At 43.4% G+C, this 18676-nt stretch overlaps 14 non-coding genes and 2 pseudogenes across 14 annotated transcripts; all 16 read right to left on the reverse strand.

Annotated features, from left to right (window-relative positions):
- Positions 1-857: 857 nt before the first annotated feature.
- On the reverse strand, positions 858-976 carry LOC136741348 (5S ribosomal RNA). The gene has a single exon (XR_010814045.1). It is a non-coding gene; the product is annotated as a 5S ribosomal RNA (ribosomal RNA).
- Positions 977-2031: 1055 nt separating this feature from the next.
- On the reverse strand, positions 2032-2150 carry LOC136741674 (5S ribosomal RNA). The gene has a single exon (XR_010814357.1). It is a non-coding gene; the product is annotated as a 5S ribosomal RNA (ribosomal RNA).
- A 1055-nt stretch (positions 2151-3205) lies between these two features.
- Positions 3206-3324, reverse strand: LOC136741350 (5S ribosomal RNA). The gene has a single exon (XR_010814046.1). It is a non-coding gene; the product is annotated as a 5S ribosomal RNA (ribosomal RNA).
- Positions 3325-4380: 1056 nt separating this feature from the next.
- On the reverse strand, positions 4381-4499 carry LOC136741631 (5S ribosomal RNA). The gene has a single exon (XR_010814315.1). It is a non-coding gene; the product is annotated as a 5S ribosomal RNA (ribosomal RNA).
- A 1066-nt stretch (positions 4500-5565) lies between these two features.
- Positions 5566-5683, reverse strand: LOC136741696 (5S ribosomal RNA). Its single transcript, XR_010814375.1, has one exon. It is a non-coding gene; the product is annotated as a 5S ribosomal RNA (ribosomal RNA).
- A 1066-nt stretch (positions 5684-6749) lies between these two features.
- LOC136741463 (5S ribosomal RNA) lies at positions 6750-6868 on the reverse strand. Its single transcript, XR_010814155.1, has one exon. It is a non-coding gene; the product is annotated as a 5S ribosomal RNA (ribosomal RNA).
- Positions 6869-7923: 1055 nt separating this feature from the next.
- LOC136741351 (5S ribosomal RNA) lies at positions 7924-8042 on the reverse strand. Its single transcript, XR_010814047.1, has one exon. It is a non-coding gene; the product is annotated as a 5S ribosomal RNA (ribosomal RNA).
- Positions 8043-9101: 1059 nt separating this feature from the next.
- Positions 9102-9220, reverse strand: LOC136741611 (5S ribosomal RNA). The gene has a single exon (XR_010814296.1). It is a non-coding gene; the product is annotated as a 5S ribosomal RNA (ribosomal RNA).
- A 1055-nt stretch (positions 9221-10275) lies between these two features.
- On the reverse strand, positions 10276-10394 carry LOC136741705 (5S ribosomal RNA). The gene has a single exon (XR_010814382.1). It is a non-coding gene; the product is annotated as a 5S ribosomal RNA (ribosomal RNA).
- Positions 10395-11460: 1066 nt separating this feature from the next.
- On the reverse strand, positions 11461-11579 carry LOC136741617 (5S ribosomal RNA). Its single transcript, XR_010814302.1, has one exon. It is a non-coding gene; the product is annotated as a 5S ribosomal RNA (ribosomal RNA).
- Positions 11580-12634: 1055 nt separating this feature from the next.
- Positions 12635-12753, reverse strand: LOC136741535 (5S ribosomal RNA). The gene has a single exon (XR_010814223.1). It is a non-coding gene; the product is annotated as a 5S ribosomal RNA (ribosomal RNA).
- A 1055-nt stretch (positions 12754-13808) lies between these two features.
- LOC136741743 (uncharacterized) lies at positions 13809-13917 on the reverse strand (annotated as a pseudogene).
- Positions 13918-14983: 1066 nt separating this feature from the next.
- LOC136741521 (5S ribosomal RNA) lies at positions 14984-15102 on the reverse strand. Its single transcript, XR_010814210.1, has one exon. It is a non-coding gene; the product is annotated as a 5S ribosomal RNA (ribosomal RNA).
- A 1055-nt stretch (positions 15103-16157) lies between these two features.
- On the reverse strand, positions 16158-16276 carry LOC136741536 (5S ribosomal RNA). The gene has a single exon (XR_010814224.1). It is a non-coding gene; the product is annotated as a 5S ribosomal RNA (ribosomal RNA).
- Positions 16277-17331: 1055 nt separating this feature from the next.
- LOC136741744 (uncharacterized) lies at positions 17332-17440 on the reverse strand (annotated as a pseudogene).
- A 1066-nt stretch (positions 17441-18506) lies between these two features.
- Positions 18507-18625, reverse strand: LOC136741523 (5S ribosomal RNA). Its single transcript, XR_010814212.1, has one exon. It is a non-coding gene; the product is annotated as a 5S ribosomal RNA (ribosomal RNA).
- Between the last annotated feature and the right edge of the window lie 51 nt (positions 18626-18676).

The raw sequence follows: 18676 nt of genomic DNA on the forward strand, positions 1-18676 counted from the left end.
AAAACGAACACATTCTCTTGATAAAACAGCTGTAATTGAGTGCCTGACACGCCAGTCAAGCGCAATCTTGAGAAGGTGTGCATTTCAGTAAGGATTTCTATTGACATGCAGTATGAAACTGAAAGGAGGTTGCATCACTATGATGCATAACATTGCATGTATTGTATTTTCAAGTGTGTGCATTCATCCTGTTGTCATTTTGTTTTGAAAGCAGAAGAATCATTCAACAGGTTGCTGAGACAAATGTAAACCAGTAAAACATATGAAGAGAAACAAACCTTGAATATAAGTTCAGTTGTTTAAACATTTGACAAACTATGGTGAGGGGGTAAGAAAACACACAAATCCAGCAGCTCCTGTATTTCAATACACCAGAACCCAATATTATTGGCGAGTCGGGTAGTCCATCATCACAGTTCGAGGGCAGGCATCATTTCAGTAATTTCATCCCGTTGCATTCACATCCGTGCCTTGAATGAGATTGAATGTGATCTTTGCTCTCAAGTATGTTCCCAAGTTTTACACTTTCGTGCTTTGCATGAATGGGAATGGAACCGTGTGTGTTGAATGAGGCTCCTTGTGAGCACTGAACTTTGTCCGGTGGAGTTCCTTTTTGTGTTGCTGTAATTGTGTCATTTCTCGATGAGAAAGATTAGGCAACATTTAGTCACTTCTAGCCATGATGCTCAATTTATTTACGAATGTACCCTAGTTACTAGGGACCGTTTACGTTGGAGAACAAGATCTATTGTATGCCTGTGTATTTGGGGAAGTCAAATCTGAAATAATGATGAAATTGCGTGTATCCAAAGTTAAAACTCGTGATTTGTCGCCCTCTGGTGTGTAAAAGATGCAAAAGCTTACAGCACCTGGTATTCCCAGGCGGTCTCCCATCCAAGTACTGACCAGGCCCGAGCCTGCTTAGCTTCCGAGATCGGACGAGATCGGGCGTATTCAGGCTAGTATGGCCGTAAGCCAGGGAGGCTATCCCTGACGCTCTACTTAAAGGGAAGGCAATATCCGTTTCTGCCGCTCATACTTGCAGTTGAACTGTCTCTCTACTCTAAAGTCCGGGACACACCAGCGCGCCGCAGACAGTCCCTGCTAACACGAAACGTTGTGGCAACGTTGTGCGTTAGCTGGGGTGCCACACCAGACCGGAACTATATATTACAAAACGAACACATTGTCTTGATAAAACAGCTGTAATTGAGTGCCTGACACGCCAGTCAAGCGCAATCTTGAGAAGGTGTGCATTTCAGTAAGGATTTCAATTGACATGCAGTATGAAACTGAAAGGAGGTTGCATCACTATGATGCATAACATTGCATGTATTGTATTTTCAAGTGTGTGCATTCATCCTGTTGTCATTTTGTTTTGAAAGCAGAAGAATCATTCAACAGGTTGCTGAGACAAATGTAAACCAGTAAAACATATGAAGAGAAACAAACCTTGAATATAAGTTCAGTTGTTTAAACATTTGACAAACTATGGTGAGGGGGAAAGAAAACACACACATCCAGCAGCTCCTGTATTTTAATACACCAGAAGCCAATATTATTGGCGAGTCGGGTAGTCCATCATCACAGTTCGAGGGCAGGCATCATTTCAGTTATTTCATCCCGTTGCATTCACATCCGTGCCTTGAATGAGATTGAATGTGATCTTTGCTCTCAAGTATGTTCCCAAGTTTTACACTTTCGTGCTTTGCATGAATGGGAATGGAACCGTGTGTGTTGAATGAGGCTCCTTGTGAGCACTGAACTTTGTCCGGTGGAGTTCCTTTTTGTGTTGCTGTAATTGTGTCATTTCTCGATGAGATAGATTAGGCAACATTTAGTCACTTCTAGCCATGATGCTGAATTTATTTACGAATGTACCCTAGTTTCTAGGGACCGTTTACGTTGGAGAACAAGATCTATTGTATGCCTGTGTATTTGGGGAAGTCAAATCTGAAATAATGATGAAATTGCGTGTATCCAAAGTTAAAACTCGTGATTTGTCGCCCTCTGGTGTGTAAAAGATGAAAAAGCTTACAGCACCTGGTATTCCCAGGCGGTCTCCCATTCAAGTACTGACCAGGCCCGAGCCTGCTTAGCTTCCGAGATCGGACGAGATCGTGCGTATTCAGGCTAGTATGGTCGTAAGCAAGGGAGGCTGTCCCTGACGCTCTACTTAAAGGGAAGGCAATATCCGTTTCTGCCGCTCATACTTGCAGTTGATCTGTCTCTCTACTCTAAAGTCCGGGACACACCAGCGCGCCGCAGACAGTCCCTGCTAACACGAAACGTTGTGGCAACGTTGTGCGTTAGCTGGGGTGCCACACCAGACCGGAACTATATTTTACAAAACGAACACATTGTCTTGATAATACAGCTGTAATTGAGTGCCTGACACGCCAGTCAAGCGCAATCTTGAGAAGGTGTGCATTTCAGTGAGGAATTCAATTGACATGCAGTATGAAACTGAAAGGAGGTTGCATCACTATGATGCATAACATTGCATGTATTGTATTTTCAAGTGTGTGCATTCATCCTGTTGTCATTTTGTTTTGAAAGCAGAAGAATCATTCAACAGGTTGCTGAGACAAATGTAAACCAGTAAAACATATGAAGAGAAACAAACCTTGAATATAAGTTCAGTTGTTTAAACATTTGACAAACTATGGTGAGGGGGTAAGAAAACACACAAATCCAGCAGCTCCTGTATTTCAATACACCAGAACCCAATATTATTGGCGAGTCGGGTAGTCCATCATCACAGTTCGAGGGCAGGCATCATTTCAGTAATTTCATCCCGTTGCATTCACATCCGTGCCTTGAATGAGATTGAATGTGATCTTTGCTCTCAAGTATGTTCCCAAGTTTTACACTTTCGTGCTTTGCATGAATGGGAATGGAACCGTGTGTGTTGAATGAGGCTCCTTGTGAGCACTGAACTTTGTCCGGTGGAGTTCCTTTTTGTTTTGCTGTAATTGTGTCATTTCTCGATGAGAAAGATTAGGCAACATTTAGTCACTTCTAGCCATGATGCTCAATTTATTTACGAATGTACCCTAGTTACTAGGGACCGTTTACGTTGGAGAACAAGATCTATTGTATGCCTGTGTATTTGGGGAAGTCAAATCTGAAATAATGATGAAATTGCGTGTATCCAAAGTTAAAACTCGTGATTTGTCGCCCTCTGGTGTGTAAAAGATGCAAAAGCTTACAGCACCTGGTATTCCCAGGCGGTCTCCCATCCAAGTACTGACCAGGCCCGAGCCTGCTTAGCTTCCGAGATCGGACGAGATCGGGCGTATTCAGGCTAGTATGGCCGTAAGCCAGGAATGCTGTCCCTGAAGCTCTACTTAAAGGGAAGGCAATATCCGTTTCTGCCGTACATACTTACAGTTGAACTGTCTCTCTACTCTAAAGCCCGGGACACACCAGCGCGCCGCAGACAGTCCCTGCTAATATGCCACGTTGTGGCAACGTTGTGCGTTAGCTGGGGTGCCACACCAGACCGGAACTATATTTTACAAAACGAACACATTTGTCTTGATAAAACAGCTGTAATTGAGTGCCTGACACGCCAGTCAAGCGAAATCTTGAGAAGGTGTGCATTTCAGTAAGGATTTCAATTGACATGCAGTATGAAACTGAAAGGAGGTTGCATCACTATGATGCATAACATTGCATGTATTGTATTTTCAAGTGTGTGCATTCATCCTGTTGTCATTTTGTTTTGAAAGCAGAAGAATCATTCAACAGGTTGCTGAGACAAATGTAAACCAGTAAAACATATGAAGAGAAACAAACCTTGAATATAAGTTCAGTTGTTTAAACATTTGACAAACTATGGTGAGGGGGTAAGAAAACAAACAAATCCAGCAGCTCCTGTATTTCAATACACCAGAACCCAATATTATTGGCGTGTCGGGTAGTCCATCATCACAGTTCGAGGGCAGGCATCATTTCAGTAATTTCATCCCGTTGCATTCACATCCGTGCCGTGAATGAGATTGAATGTGATCTTTGCTCTCAAGTATGTTCCCAAGTTTTACACTTTCGTGCTTTGCATGAATGGGAATGGAACCGTGTGTGTTGAATGAGGCTCCTTGTGAGCACTGAACTTTGTCCGGTGGAGTTCCTTTTTGTGTTGCTGTAATTGTGTCATTTCTCGATGAGAAAGATTAGGCAACATTTAGTCACTTCTAGCCATGATGCTCAATTTATTTACGAATGTACCCTAGTTACTAGGGACCGTTTACGTTGGAGAACAAGATCTATTGTATGCCTGTGTATTTGGGGAAGTAAAATCTGAAATAATGATGAAATTGTGTGTATCCAAAGTTAAAACTCGTGATTTGTCGCCCTCTGGTGTGTAAAAGGTGCAAAAGCTTACAGCACCTGGTATTCCCAGGCGGTCTCCCATCCAAGTAATGACCAGGCCCAAGCCTGCTTGGCTTCCGAGATCGGACGAGATCGGGCGTATTCAGGCTAGTATGGCCGTAAGCCAGGGAGGCTGTCCCTGACGCTCTACTTAAAGGGAAGGCAATATCCGTTTCTGCCGGTCATACTTGCAGTTGAACTGTATCTCTACTCTAAAGCCCGGGACACACCAGCGCGCCGCAGCCAGTCCCTGCTAACACGCCACGTTGTGGCAACATTGTGGCAACGTTGTGCGTTAGCTGGGGTGCCACACCAGACCGGAACTATATATTACAAAACGAACACATTGTCTTGATAAAACAGCTGTAATTGAGTGCCTGACACGCCAGTCAAGCGCAATCTTGAGAAGGTGTGCATTTCAGTAAGGATTTCAATTGACATGCAGTATGAAACTGAAAGGAGGTTGCATCACTATGATGCATAACATTGCATGTATTGTATTTTCAAGTGTGTGCATTCATCCTGTTGTCATTTTGTTTTGAAAGCAGAAGAATCATTCAACAGGTTGCTGAGACAAATGTAAACCAGTAAAACATATGAAGAGAAACAAACCTTGAATATAAGTTCAGTTGTTTAAACATTTGACAAACTATGGTGAGGGGGTAAGAAAACACACAAATCCAGCAGCTCCTGTATTTCAATACACCAGAACCCAATATTATTGGCGAGTCGGGTAGTCCATCATCACAGTTCGAGGGCAGGCATCATTTCAGTAATTTCATCCCGTTGCATTCACATCCGTGCCTTGAATGAGATTGAATGTGATCTTTGCTCTCAAGTATGTTCCCAAGTTTTACACTTTCGTGCTTTGCATGAATGGGAATGGAACCGTGTGTGTTGAATGAGGCTCCTTGTGAGCACTGAACTTTGTCCGGTGGAGTTCCTTTTTGTGTTGCTGTAATTGTGTCATTTCTCGATGAGAAAGATTAGGCAACATTTAGTCACTTCTAGCCATGATGCTCAATTTATTTACGAATGTACCCTAGTTACTAGGGACCGTTTACGTTGGAGAACAAGATCTATTGTATGCCTGTGTATTTGGGGAAGTCAAATCTGAAATAATGATGAAATTGCGTGTATCCAAAGTTAAAAATCGTGATTTGTCGCCCTCTGGTGTGTAAAAGATGCAAAAGCTTGCAGCACCTGGTATTCCCAGGCGGTCTCCCATCCAAGTACTGACCAGGCCCGAGCCTGCTTAGCTTCCGAGATCGGACGAGATCGGGCGTATTCAGGCTAGTAGGCCGTAAGCCAGGGAGGCTGTCCCTGACGCTCTACTTAAAGGGAAGGCAATATCCGTTTCTGCCGTTCATACTTACAGTTGAACTGTCTCTCTACTCTAAAGCCCGGGACACACCAGCGCGCCGCAGACAGTCCCTGCTAACACGCCACGTTGTGGCAACATTGTGGCAACGTTGTGCGTTAGCTGGGGTGCCACACCAGACCGGAACTATATATTACAAAACGAACACATTGTCTTGATAAAACAGCTGTAATTGAGTGCCTGACACGCCAGTCAAGCGCAATCTTGAGAAGGTGTGCATTTCAGTAAGGATTTCAATTGACATGCAGTATGAAACTGAAAGGAGGTTGCATCACTATGATGCATAACATTGCATGTATTGTATTTTCAAGTGTGTGCATTCATCCTGTTGTCATTTTGTTTTGAAAGCAGAAGAATCATTCAACAGGTTGCTGAGACAAATGTAAACCAGTAAAACATATGAAGAGAAACAAACCTTGAATATAAGTTCAGTTGTTTAAACATTTGACAAACTATGGTGAGGGGGTAAGAAAACACACAAATCCAGCAGCTCCTGTATTTCAATACACCAGAACCCAATATTATTGGCGAGTCGGGTAGTCCATCATCACAGTTCGAGGGCAGGCATCATTTCAGTAATTTCATCCCGTTGCATTCACATCCGTGCCTTGAATGAGATTGAATGTGATCTTTGCTCTCAAGTATGTTCCCAAGTTTTACACTTTCGTGCTTTGCATGAATGGGAATGGAACCGTGTGTGTTGAATGAGGCTCCTTGTGAGCACTGAACTTTGTCCGGTGGAGTTCCTTTTTGTGTTGCTGTAATTGTGTCATTTCTCGATGAGAAAGATTAGGCAACATTTAGTCACTTCTAGCCATGATGCTCAATTTATTTACGAATGTACCCTAGTTACTAGGGACCGTTTACGTTGGAGAACAAGATCTATTGTATGCCTGTGTATTTGGGGAAGTAAAATCTGAAATAATGATGAAATTGCGTGTATCCAAAGTTAAAACTCGTGATTTGTCGCCCTCTGGTGTGTAAAAGATGCAAAAGCTTACAGCACCTGGTATTCCCAGGTGGTCTCCCATCCAAGTACTGACCAGGCCCGAGCCTGCTTGGCTTCCGAGATCGGACGAGATCGGGCGTATTCAGGCTAGTATGGCCGTAAGCCAGGGAGGCTGTCCTTGACCCTCTACTTAAAGGGAAGGCAATATCCGTTTCTGCCGCTCATACTTGCAGTTGAACTGTCTCTCTACTCTAAAGTCCGGGACACACCAGCACGCTGCAGACAGTCCCTGCTAACACGAAACGTTGTGGCAACGTTGTGCGTTAGCTGGGGTGCCACACCAGACCGGAACTATATTTTACAAAACGAACACATTGTCTTGATAAAACAGCTGTAATTGAGTGCCTGACACGCCAGTCAAGCGCAATCTTGAGAAGGTGTGCATTTCAGTAAGGATTTCAATTGACATGCAGTATGAAACTGAAAGGAGGTTGCATCACTATGATGCATAACATTGCATGTATTGTATTTTCAAGTGTGTGCATTCATCCTGTTGTCATTTTGTTTTGAAAGCAGAAGAATCATTCAACAGGTTGCTGAGACAAATGTAAACCAGTAAAACATATGAAGAGAAACAAACCTTGAATATAAGTTCAGTTGTTTAAACATTTGACAAACTATGGTGAGGGGGTAAGAAAACACACAAATCCAGCAGCTCCTGTATTTCAATACACCAGAACCCAATATTATTGGCGAGTCGGGTAGTCCATCATCACAGTTCGAGGGCAGGCATCATTTCAGTAATTTCATCCCGTTGCATTCACATCCGTGCCTTGAATGAGATTGAATGTGATCTTTGCTCTCAAGTATGTTCCCAAGTTTTACACTTTCGTGCTTTGCATGAATGGGAATGGAACCGTGTGTGTTGAATGAGGCTCCTTGTGAGCACTGAACTTTGTCCGGTGGAGTTCCTTTTTGTGTTGCTGTAATTGTGTAATTTCTCGATGAGAAAGATTAGGCAACATTTAGTCACTTCTAGCCATGATGCTCAATTTATTTACGAATGTACCCTAGTTACTAGGGACCGTTTACGTTGGAGAACAAGATCTATTGTATGCCTGTGTATTCGGGGAAGTCAAATCTGAAATAATGATGAAATTGCGTGTATCCAAAGTTAAAACTCGTGATTTGTCGCCCTCTGGTGTGTAAAAGATGCAAAAGCTTACAGCACCTGGTATTCCCAGGCGGTCTCCCATCCAAGTACTGACCAGGCCCGAGCCTGCTTAGCTTCCGAGATCGGACGAGATCGGGCGTATTCAGGCTAGTATGGCCGTAAGCCAGGGAGGCTGTCCCTGACGCTCTACTTAAAGGGAAGGCAATATCCGTTTCTGCCGCTCATACTTGCAGTTGAACTGTCTCTCTACTCTAAAGTCCGGGACACACCAGCGCGCCGCAGACAGTCCCTGCTAACACGAAACGTTGTGGCAACGTTGTGCGTTAGCTGGGGTGCCACACCAGACCGGAACTATATATTACAAAACGAACACATTTGTCTTGATAAAACAGCTGTAATTGAGTGCCTGACACGCCAGTCAAGCGCAATCTTGAGAAGGTGTGCATTTCAGTAAGGATTTCAATTGACATGCAGTATGAAACTGAAAGGAGGTTGCATCACTATGATGCATAACATTGCATGTATTGTATTTTCAAGTGTGTGCATTCATCCTGTTGTCATTTTGTTTTGAAAGTAGAAGAATCATTTTTGCTGAGGTTGCTGAGACAAATGTAAACCAGTAAAACATATGAAGAGAAACAAACCTTGAATATAAGTTCAGTTGTTTAAACATTTGACAAACTATGGTGAGGGGGTAAGAAAACACACAAATCCAGCAGCTCCTGTATTTCAATACACCAGAACCCAATATTATTGGCGAGTCGGGTAGTCCATCATCACAGTTCGAGGGCAGGCATCATTTCAGTAATTTCATCCCGTTGCATTCACATCCGTGCCTTGAATGAGATTGAATGTGATCTTTGCTCTCAAGTATGTTCCCAAGTTTTACACTTTCGTGCTTTGCATGAATGGGAATGGAACCGTGTGTGTTGAATGAGGCTCCTTGTGAGCACTGAACTTTGTCCGGTGGAGTTCCTTTCTGTGTTGCTGTAATTGTGTCATTTCTCGATGAGAAAGATTAGGCAACATTTAGTCACTTCTAGCCATGATGCTCAATTTATTTACGAATGTACCCTAGTTACTAGGGACCGTTTACGTTGGAGAACAAGATCTATTGTATGCCTGTGTATTTGGGGAAGTCAAATCTGAAATAATGATGAAATTGCGTGTATCCAAAGTTAAAACTCGTGATTTGTTGCCCTCTGGTGTGTAAAAGATGCAAAAACTTACAGCACCTGGTATTCCCAGGCGGTCTCCCATCCAAGTACTGACCAGGCCCGAGCCTGCTTAGCTTCCAAGATCGGACGAGATCGGGCGTATTCAGGCTAGTATGGCCGTAAGCCAGGGAAGCTGTCCCTGACGCTCTACTTAAAGGGAAGGCAATATCCGTTTCTGTCGCTCATACTTGCTGTTGAACTGTCTCTCTACTCTAAAGTCCGGGACACACCAGCGCGCCGCAGACAGTCCCTGCTAACACGAAACGTTGTGGCAACGTTGTGCGTTAGCTGGGGTGCCACTCCAGACCGGAACTATATTTTACAAAACGAACACATTGTCTTGATAAAACAGCTGTAATTGAGTTCCTGACACGCCTGTCAAGCGCAATCTTGAGAAGGTGTGCATCTCAGTAAGGATTTCAATTGACATGCAGTATGAAACTGAAAGGAGGTTGCATCACTATGATGCATAACATTGCATGTATTGTATTTTCAAGTGTGTGCATTCATCCTGTTGTCATTTTGCTTTGAAAGCAGAAGAATCATTCAACAGGTTGCTGAGACAAATGTAAACCAGTAAAACATATGAAGAGAAACAAACCTTGAATATAAGTTCAGTTGTTTAAACATTTGACAAACTATGGTGAGGGGGTAAGAAAACACACAAATCCAGCAGCTCCTGTATTTCAATTCACCAGAACCCAATATTATTGGCGAGTCGGGTAGTCCATCATCACAGTTCGAGGGCAGGCATCATTTCAGTAATTTCATCCCGTTGCATTCACATCCGTGCCTTGAATGAGATTGAATGTGATCTTTGCTCTCAAGTATGTTCCCAAGTTTTACACTTTCGTGCTTTGCATGAATGGGAATGGAACCGTGTGTGTTGAATGAGGCTCCTTGTGAGCACTGAACTTTGTCCGGTGGAGTTCCTTTTTGTGTTGCTGTAATTGTGTCATTTCTCGATGAGAAAGATTAGGCAACATTTAGTCACTTCTAGCCATGATGCTCAATTTATTTACGAATGTACCCTAGTTACTAGGGACCGTTTACGTTGGAGAACAAGATCTATTGTATGCCTGTGTATTTGGGGAAGTCAAATCTGAAATAATGATGAAATTGCGTGTATCCAAAGTTAAAACTCGTGATTTGTCGCCCTCTGGTGTGTAAAAGATGCAAAAGCTTACAGCACCTGGTATTCCCAGGCGGTCTCCCATGCAAGTACTGACCAGGAACGAGCCTGCTTAGCTTCCGAGATCGGACGAGATCGGGCGTATTCAGGCTAGTAGGGCCGTAAGCCAGAAAGGCTGTCCCTGACGCTCTACTTAAAGGGAAGGCAATATCCGTTTCTGCCGTTCATACTTACAGTTGAACTGTCTCTCTTCTCTAAAGCCTGGGACACACCAGCGCGCCGCAGACAGTCCCTGCTAACACGCCACGTTGTGGCAACATTGTGGCAACGTTGTGCGTTAGCTGGGGTGCCACACCAGACCGGAACTATATATTACAAAACGAACACATTGTCTTGATAAAACAGCTGTAATTGAGTGCCTGACACGCCAGTCAAGCGCAATCTTGAGAAGGTGTGCATTTCAGTAAGGATTTCAATTGACATGCAGTATGAAACTGAAAGGAGGTTGCATCACTATGATGCATAACATTGCATGTATTGTATTTTCAAGTGTGTGCATTCATCCTGTTGTCATTTTGTTTTGAAAGCAGAAGAATCATTCAACAGGTTGCTGAGACAAATGTAAACCAGTAAAACATATGAAGAGAATCAAACCTTGAATATAAGTTTAGTTGTTTAAACATTTGACAAACTATGGTGAGGGGGTAAGAAAACACACAAATCCAGCAGCTCCTGTATTTCAATACACCAGAACCCAATATTATTGGCGAGTCGGGTAGTCCATCATCACAGTTCGAGGGCAGGCATCATTTCAGTAATTTCATCCCGTTGCATTCACATCCGTGCCATGAATGAGATTGAATGTGATCTTTGCTCTCAAGTATGTTCCCAAGTTTTACACTTTCGTGCTTTGCATGAATGGGAATGGAACCGTGTGTGTTGAATGAGGCTCCTTGTGAGCACTGAACTTTGTCCGGTGGAGTTCCTTTTTGTGTTGCTGTAATTGTGTCATTTCTCGATGAGAAAGATTAGGCAACATTTAGTCACTTCTAGCCATGATGCTCAATTTATTTACGAATGTACCCTAGTTACTAGGGACCGTTTACGTTGGAGAACAAGATCTATTGTATGCCTGTGTATTTGGGGAAGTCAAATCTGAAATAATGATGAAATTGCGTGTATCCAAAGTTAAAACTCGTGATTTGTCGCCCTCTGGTGTGTAAAAGATGCAAAAGCTTACAGCACCTGGTATTCCCAGGCGGTCTACCATCCAAGTACTGACCAGGCCCGAGCCTGCTTAGCTTCCGAGATCGGACGAGATCGGGCGTATTCAGGCTAGTGTGGCCGTAAGCCAGGGAGGCTGTCCCTGACGCTCTACTTAAAGGGAAGGCAATATCCGTTTCTGCCGCTCATACTTGCAGTTGAACTGTCTCTCTACTCTAAAGTCCGGGACACACCAGCGCGCCGCAGACAGTCCCTGCTAACACGAAACGTTGTGGCAACGTTGTGCGTTAGCTGGGGTGCCACACCAGACCGGAACTATATTTTACAAAACGAACACATTGTCTTGATAATACAGCTGTAATTGAGTGCCTGACACGCCAGTCAAGCGCAATCTTGAGAAGGTGTGCATTTCAGTAAGGATTTCAATTGACATGCAGTATGAAACTGAAAGGAGGTTGCATCACTATGATGCATAACATTGCATGTATTGTATTTTCAAGTGTGTGCATTCATCCTGTTGTCATTTTGTTTTGAAAGCAGAAGAATCATTCAACAGGTTGCTGAGACAAATGTAAACCAGTAAAACATATGAAGAGAAACAAACCTTGAATATAAGTTCAGTTGTTTAAACATTTGACAAACTATGGTGAGGGGGTAAGAAAACACACAAATCCAGCAGCTCCTGTATTTCAATACACCAGAACCCAATATTATTGGCGAGTCGGGTAGTCCATCATCACAGTTCGAGGGCAGGCATCATTTCAGTAATTTCATCCCGTTGCATTCACATCCGTGCCTTGAATGAGATTGAATGTGATCTTTGCTCTCAAGTATGTTCCCAAGTTTTTCACTTTCGTGCTTTGCATGAATGGGAATGGAACCGTGTGTGTCGAATGAGGCTCCTTGTGAGCACTGAACTTTGTCCGGTGGAGTTCCTTTTTGTGTTGCTGTAATTGTGTCATTTCTCGATGAGAAAGATTAGGCAACATTTAGTCACTTCTAGCCATGATGCTCAATTTATTTACGAATGTACCCTAGTTACTAGGGACCGTTTACGTTGGAGAACAAGATCTATTGTATGCCTGTGTATTTGGGGAAGTCAAATCTGAAATAATGATGAAATTGCGTGTATCCAAAGTTAAAACTCGTGATTTGTCGCCCTCTGGTGTGTAAAAGATGCAAAAGCTTACAGCACCTGGTATTCCCAGGCGGTCTACCATCCAAGTACTGACCAGGCCCGAGCCTGCTTAGCTTCCGAGATCGGACGAGATCGGGCGTATTCAGGCTAGTATGGCCGTAAGCCAGGGAGGCTGTCCCTGACGCTCTACTTAAAGGGAAGGCAATATCCGTTTCTGCCGCTCATACTTGCAGTTGAACTGTCTCTCTACTCTAAAGTCCGGGACACACCAGCGCGCCGCAGACAGTCCCTGCTAACACGAAACGTTGTGGCAACGTTGTGCGTTAGCTGGGGTGCCACACCAGACCGGAACTATATTTTACAAAACGAACACATTGTCTTGATAATACAGCTGTAATTGAGTGCCTGACACGCCAGTCAAGCGCAATCTTGAGAAGGTGTGCATTTCAGTAAGGATTTCAATTGACATGCAGTATGAAACTGAAAGGAGGTTGCATCACTATGATGCATAACATTGCATGTATTGTATTTTCAAGTGTGTGCATTCATCCTGTTGTCATTTTGTTTTGAAAGCAGAAGAATCATTCAACAGGTTGCTGAGACAAATGTAAACCAGTAAAACATATGAAGAGAAACAAACCTTGAATATAAGTTCAGTTGTTTAAACATTTGACAAACTATGGTGAGGGGGTAAGAAAACACACAAATCCAGCAGCTCCTGTATTTCAATACACCAGAACCCAATATTATTGGCGAGTCGGGTAGTCCATCATCACAGTTCGAGGGCAGGCATCATTTCAGTAATTTCATCCCGTTGCATTCACATCCGTGCCTTGAATGAGATTGAATGTGATCTTTGCTCTCAAGTATGTTCCCAAGTTTTACACTTTCGTGCTTTGCATGAATGGGAATGGAACCGTGTGTGTTGAATGAGGCTCCTTGTGAGCACTGAACTTTGTCCGGTGGAGTTCCTTTTTGTGTTGCTGTAATTGTGTCATTTCTCGATGAGAAAGATTAGGCAACATTTAGTCACTTCTAGCCATGATGCTCAATTTATTTACGAATGTACCCTAGTTACTAGGGACCGTTTACGTTGGAGAACAAGATCTATTGTATGCCTGTGTATTTGGGGAAGTCAAATCTGAAATAATGATGAAATTGCGTGTATCCAAAGTTAAAACTCGTGATTTGTCGCCCTCTGGTGTGTAAAAGATGCAAAAGCTTACAGCACCTGGTAATCCCAGGCAGTCTCCCATCCAAGTACTGACCAGGCCCGAGCCTGCTTAGCTTCCGAGATCGGGCGTATTCAGGCTAGTATGGCCGTAAGCCAGGGAGGCTGTCCCTGACGCTCTACTTAAAGGGAAGGCAATATCCGTTTCTGCCGCTCATACTTGCAAATGAACTGTCTCTCTACTCTAAAGTCCGGGACACACCAGCGCGCCGCAGACAGTCCCTGCTAACACGAAACGTTGTGGCAACGTTGTGGCAACGTTGTGCGTTAGCTGGGGTGCCACACCAGACCGGAACTATATTTTACAAAACGAACACATTGTCTTGATAAAACAGCTGTAATTGAGTGCCTGACACGCCAGTCAAGCGCAATCTTGAGAAGGTGTGCATTTCAGTAAGGATTTCAATTGACATGCAGTATGAAACTGAAAGGAGGTTGCATCACTATGATGCATAACATTGCATGTATTATATTTTCAAGTGTGTGCATTCATCCTGTTGTCATTTTGTTTTGAAAGCAGAAGAATCATTCAACAGGTTGCTGAGACAAATGTAAACCAGTAAAACATATGAAGAGAAACAAACCTTGAATATAAGTTCAGTTGTTTAAACATTTGACAAACTATGGTGAGGGGGTAAGAAAACACACAAATCCAGCAGCTCCTGTATTTCAATACACCAGAACCCAATATTATTGGCGAGTCGGGTAGTCCATCATCACAGTTCGAGGGCAGGCATCATTTCAGTAATTTCATCCCGTTGCATTCACATCCGTGCCTTGAATGAGATTGAATGTGATCTTTGCTCTCAAGTATGTTCCCAAGTTTTACACTTTCGTGCTTTGCATGAATGGGAATGGAACCGTGCGTGTTGAATGAGGCTCCTTGTGAACACTGAACATTGCCCGGTGGAGTTCCTTTTTGTGTTGCTGTAATTGTGTCATTTCTCGATGAGAAAGATTAGGCAACATTTAGTCACTTCTAGCCATGATGCTCAATTTATTTACGAATGTACCCTAGTTACTAGGGACCGTTTACGTTGGAGAACAAGATCTATTGTATGCCTGTGAATTTGGGGAAGTCAAATCTGAAATAATGATGAAATTGCGTGTATCCAAAGTTAAAACTCGTGATTTGTCGCCCTCTGGTGTGTAAAAGATGCAAAAGCTTACAGCACCTGGTATTCCCAGGCGGTCTCCCATCCAAGTACTAACCAGGCCCGAACCTGCTTAGCTTCCGAGATCGGACGAGATCGGGCGTATTCAGACTAGTATGGCCGTAAGCCAGGGAGGCTGTCCCTGACCCTCTACTTAAAGGGAAGGCAATATCCGTTTCTGCCACTCATACTTGCAGTTGAACTGTCTCTCTACTCTAAAGTCCGGGACACACCAGCGCGCCGCAGACAGTCCCTGCTAACACGAAACGTTGTGGCAACGTTGTGCGTTAGCTGGGGTGCCACACCAGACCGGAACTATATTTTACAAAACGAACACATTGTCTTGATAATACAGCTGTAATTGAGTGCCTGACACGCCAGTCAAGCGCAATCTTGAGAAGGTGTGCATTTCAGTAAGGATTTCAATTGACATGCAGTATGAAACTGAAAGGAGGTTGCATCACTATGATGCATAACATTGCATGTATTGTATTTTCAAGTGTGTGCATTCATCCTGTTGTCATTTTGTTTTGAAAGCAGAAGAATCATTCAACAGGTTGCTGAGACAAATGTAAACCAGTAAAACATATGAAGAGAAACAAACCTTGAATATAACTTCAGTTGTTTAAACATTTGACAAACTATGGTGAGGGGGTAAGAAAACACACAAATCCAGCAGCTCCTGTATTTCAATACACCAGAACCCAATATTATTGGCGAGTCGGGTAGTCCATCATCACAGTTCGAGGGCAGGCATCATTTCAGTAATTTCATCCCGTTGCATTCACATCCGTGCCTTGAATGAGATTGAATGTGATCTTTGCTCTCAAGTATGTTCCCAAGTTTTACACTTTCGTGCTTTGCATGAATGGGAATGGAACCGTGTGTGTTGAATGAGGCTCCTTGTGAGCACTGAACTTTGTCCGGTGGAGTTCCTTTTTGTGTTGCTGTAATTGTGTCATTTCTCGATGAGAAAGATTAGGCAACATTTAGTCACTTCTAGCCATGATGCTCAATTTATTTACGAATGTACCCTAGTTACTAGGGACCGTTTACGTTGGAGAACAAGATCTATTGTATGCCTGTGTATTTGGGGAAGTCAAATCTGAAATAATGATGAAATTGCGTGTATCCAAAGTTAAAACTCGTGATTTGTCGCCCTCTGGTGTGTAAAAGATGCAAAAGCTTACAGCACCTGGTATTCCCAGGCGGTCTACCATCCAAGTACTGACCAGGCCCGAGCCTGCTTAGCTTCCGAGATCGGACGAGATCGGGCGTATTCAGGCTAGTATGGCCGTAAGCCAGGGAGGCTGTCCCTGACGCTCTACTTAAAGGGAAGGCAATATCCGTTTCTGCCGCTCATACTTGCAGTTGAACTGTCTCTCTACTCTAAAGTCCGGGACACACCAGCGCGCCGCAGACAGTCCCTGCTAACACGAAACGTTGTGGCAACGTTGTGCGTTAGCTGGGGTGCCACACCAGACCGGAACTATATTTTACAAAACGAACACATTGTCTTGATAATACAGCTGTAATTGAGTGCCTGACACGCCAGTCAAGCGCAATCTTGAGAAGGTGTGCATTTCAGTAAGGATTTCAATTGACATGCAGTATGAAACTGAAAGGAGGTTGCATCACTATGATGCATAACATTGCATGTATTGTATTTTCAAGTGTGTGCATTCATCCTGTTGTCATTTTGTTTTGAAAGCAGAAGAATCATTCAACAGGTTGCTGAGACAAATGTAAACCAGTAAAACATATGAAGAGAAACAAACCTTGAATATAAGTTCAGTTGTTTAAACATTTGACAAACTATGGTGAGGGGGTAAGAAAACACACAAATCCAGCAGCTCCTGTATTTCAATACACCAGAACCCAATATTATTGGCGAGTCGGGTAGTCCATCATCACAGTTCGAGGGCAGGCATCATTTCAGTAATTTCATCCCGTTGCATTCACATCCGTGCCTTGAATGAGATTGAATGTGATCTTTGCTCTCAAGTATGTTCCCAAGTTTTACACTTTCGTGCTTTGCATGAATGGGAATGGAACCGTGTGTGTTGAATGAGGCTCCTTGTGAGCACTGAACTTTGTCCGGTGGAGTTCCTTTTTGTGTTGCTGTAATTGTGTCATTTCTCGATGAGAAAGATTAGGCAACATTTAGTCACTTCTAGCCATGATGCTCAATTTATTTACGAATGTACCCTAGTTACTAGGGACCGTTTACGTTGGAGAACAAGATCTATTGTATGCCTGTGTATTTGGGGAAGTCAAATCTGAAATAATGATGAAATTGCGTGTATCCAAAGTTAAAACTCGTGATTTGTCGCCCTCTGGTGTGTAAAAGATGCAAAAGCTTACAGCACCTGGTAATCCCAGGCAGTCTCCCATCCAAGTACTGACCAGGCCCGAGCCTGCTTAGCTTCCGAGATCGGGCGTATTCAGGCTAGTATGGCCGTAAGCCAGGGAGGCTGTCCCTGACGCTCTACTTAAAGGGAAGGCAATATCCGTTTCTGCCGCTCATACTTGCAAATGAACTGTCTCTCTACTCTAAAGTCCGGGACACACCAGCGCGCCGCAGACAGTCCCTGCTAACACGAAACGTTGTGGCAACGTTGTGGCAACGTTGTGCGTTAGCTGGGGTGCCACACCAGACCGGAACTATATTTTACAAAACGAACACATTGTCTTGATAAAACAGCTGTAATTGAGTGCCTGACACGCCAGTCAAGCGCAATCTTGAGAAGGTGTGCATTTCAGTAAGGATTTCAATTGACATGCAGTATGAAACTGAAAGGAGGTTGCATCACTATGATGCATAACATTGCATGTATTATATTTTCAAGTGTGTGCATTCATCCTGTTGTCATTTTGTTTTGAAAGCAGAAGAATCATTCAACAGGTTGCTGAGACAAATGTAAACCAGTAAAACATATGAAGAGAAACAAACCTTGAATATAAGTTCAGTTGTTTAAACATTTGACAAACTATGGTGAGGGGGTAAGAAAACACACAAATCCAGCAGCTCCTGTATTTCAATACACCAGAACCCAATATTATTGGCGAGTCGGGTAGTCCATCATCACAGTTCGAGGGCAGGCATCATTTCAGTAATTTCATCCCGTTGCATTCACATCCGTGCCTTGAATGAGATTGAATGTGATCTTTGCTCTCAAGTATGTTCCCAAGTTTTACACTTTCGTGCTTTGCATGAATGGGAATGGAACCGTGCGTGTTGAATGAGGCTCCTTGTGAACACTGAACATTGCCCGGTGGAGTTCCTTTTTGTGTTGCTGTAATTGTGTCATTTCTCGATGAGAAAGATTAGGCAACATTTAGTCACTTCTAGCCATGATGCTCAATTTATTTACGAATGTACCCTAGTTACTAGGGACCGTTTACGTTGGAGAACAAGATCTATTGTATGCCTGTGAATTTGGGGAAGTCAAATCTGAAATAATGATGAAATTGCGTGTATCCAAAGTTAAAACTCGTGATTTGTCGCCCTCTGGTGTGTAAAAGATGCAAAAGCTTACAGCACCTGGTATTCCCAGGCGGTCTCCCATCCAAGTACTAACCAGGCCCGAACCTGCTTAGCTTCCGAGATCGGACGAGATCGGGCGTATTCAGACTAGTATGGCCGTAAGCCAGGGAGGCTGTCCCTGACCCTCTACTTAAAGGGAAGGCAATATCCGTTTC

Source organism: Amia ocellicauda, unplaced genomic scaffold (genome assembly GCF_036373705.1).
Source record: "Amia ocellicauda isolate fAmiCal2 unplaced genomic scaffold, fAmiCal2.hap1 HAP1_SCAFFOLD_68, whole genome shotgun sequence".
Classification (NCBI taxonomy): domain Eukaryota; kingdom Metazoa; phylum Chordata; class Actinopteri; order Amiiformes; family Amiidae; genus Amia; species Amia ocellicauda.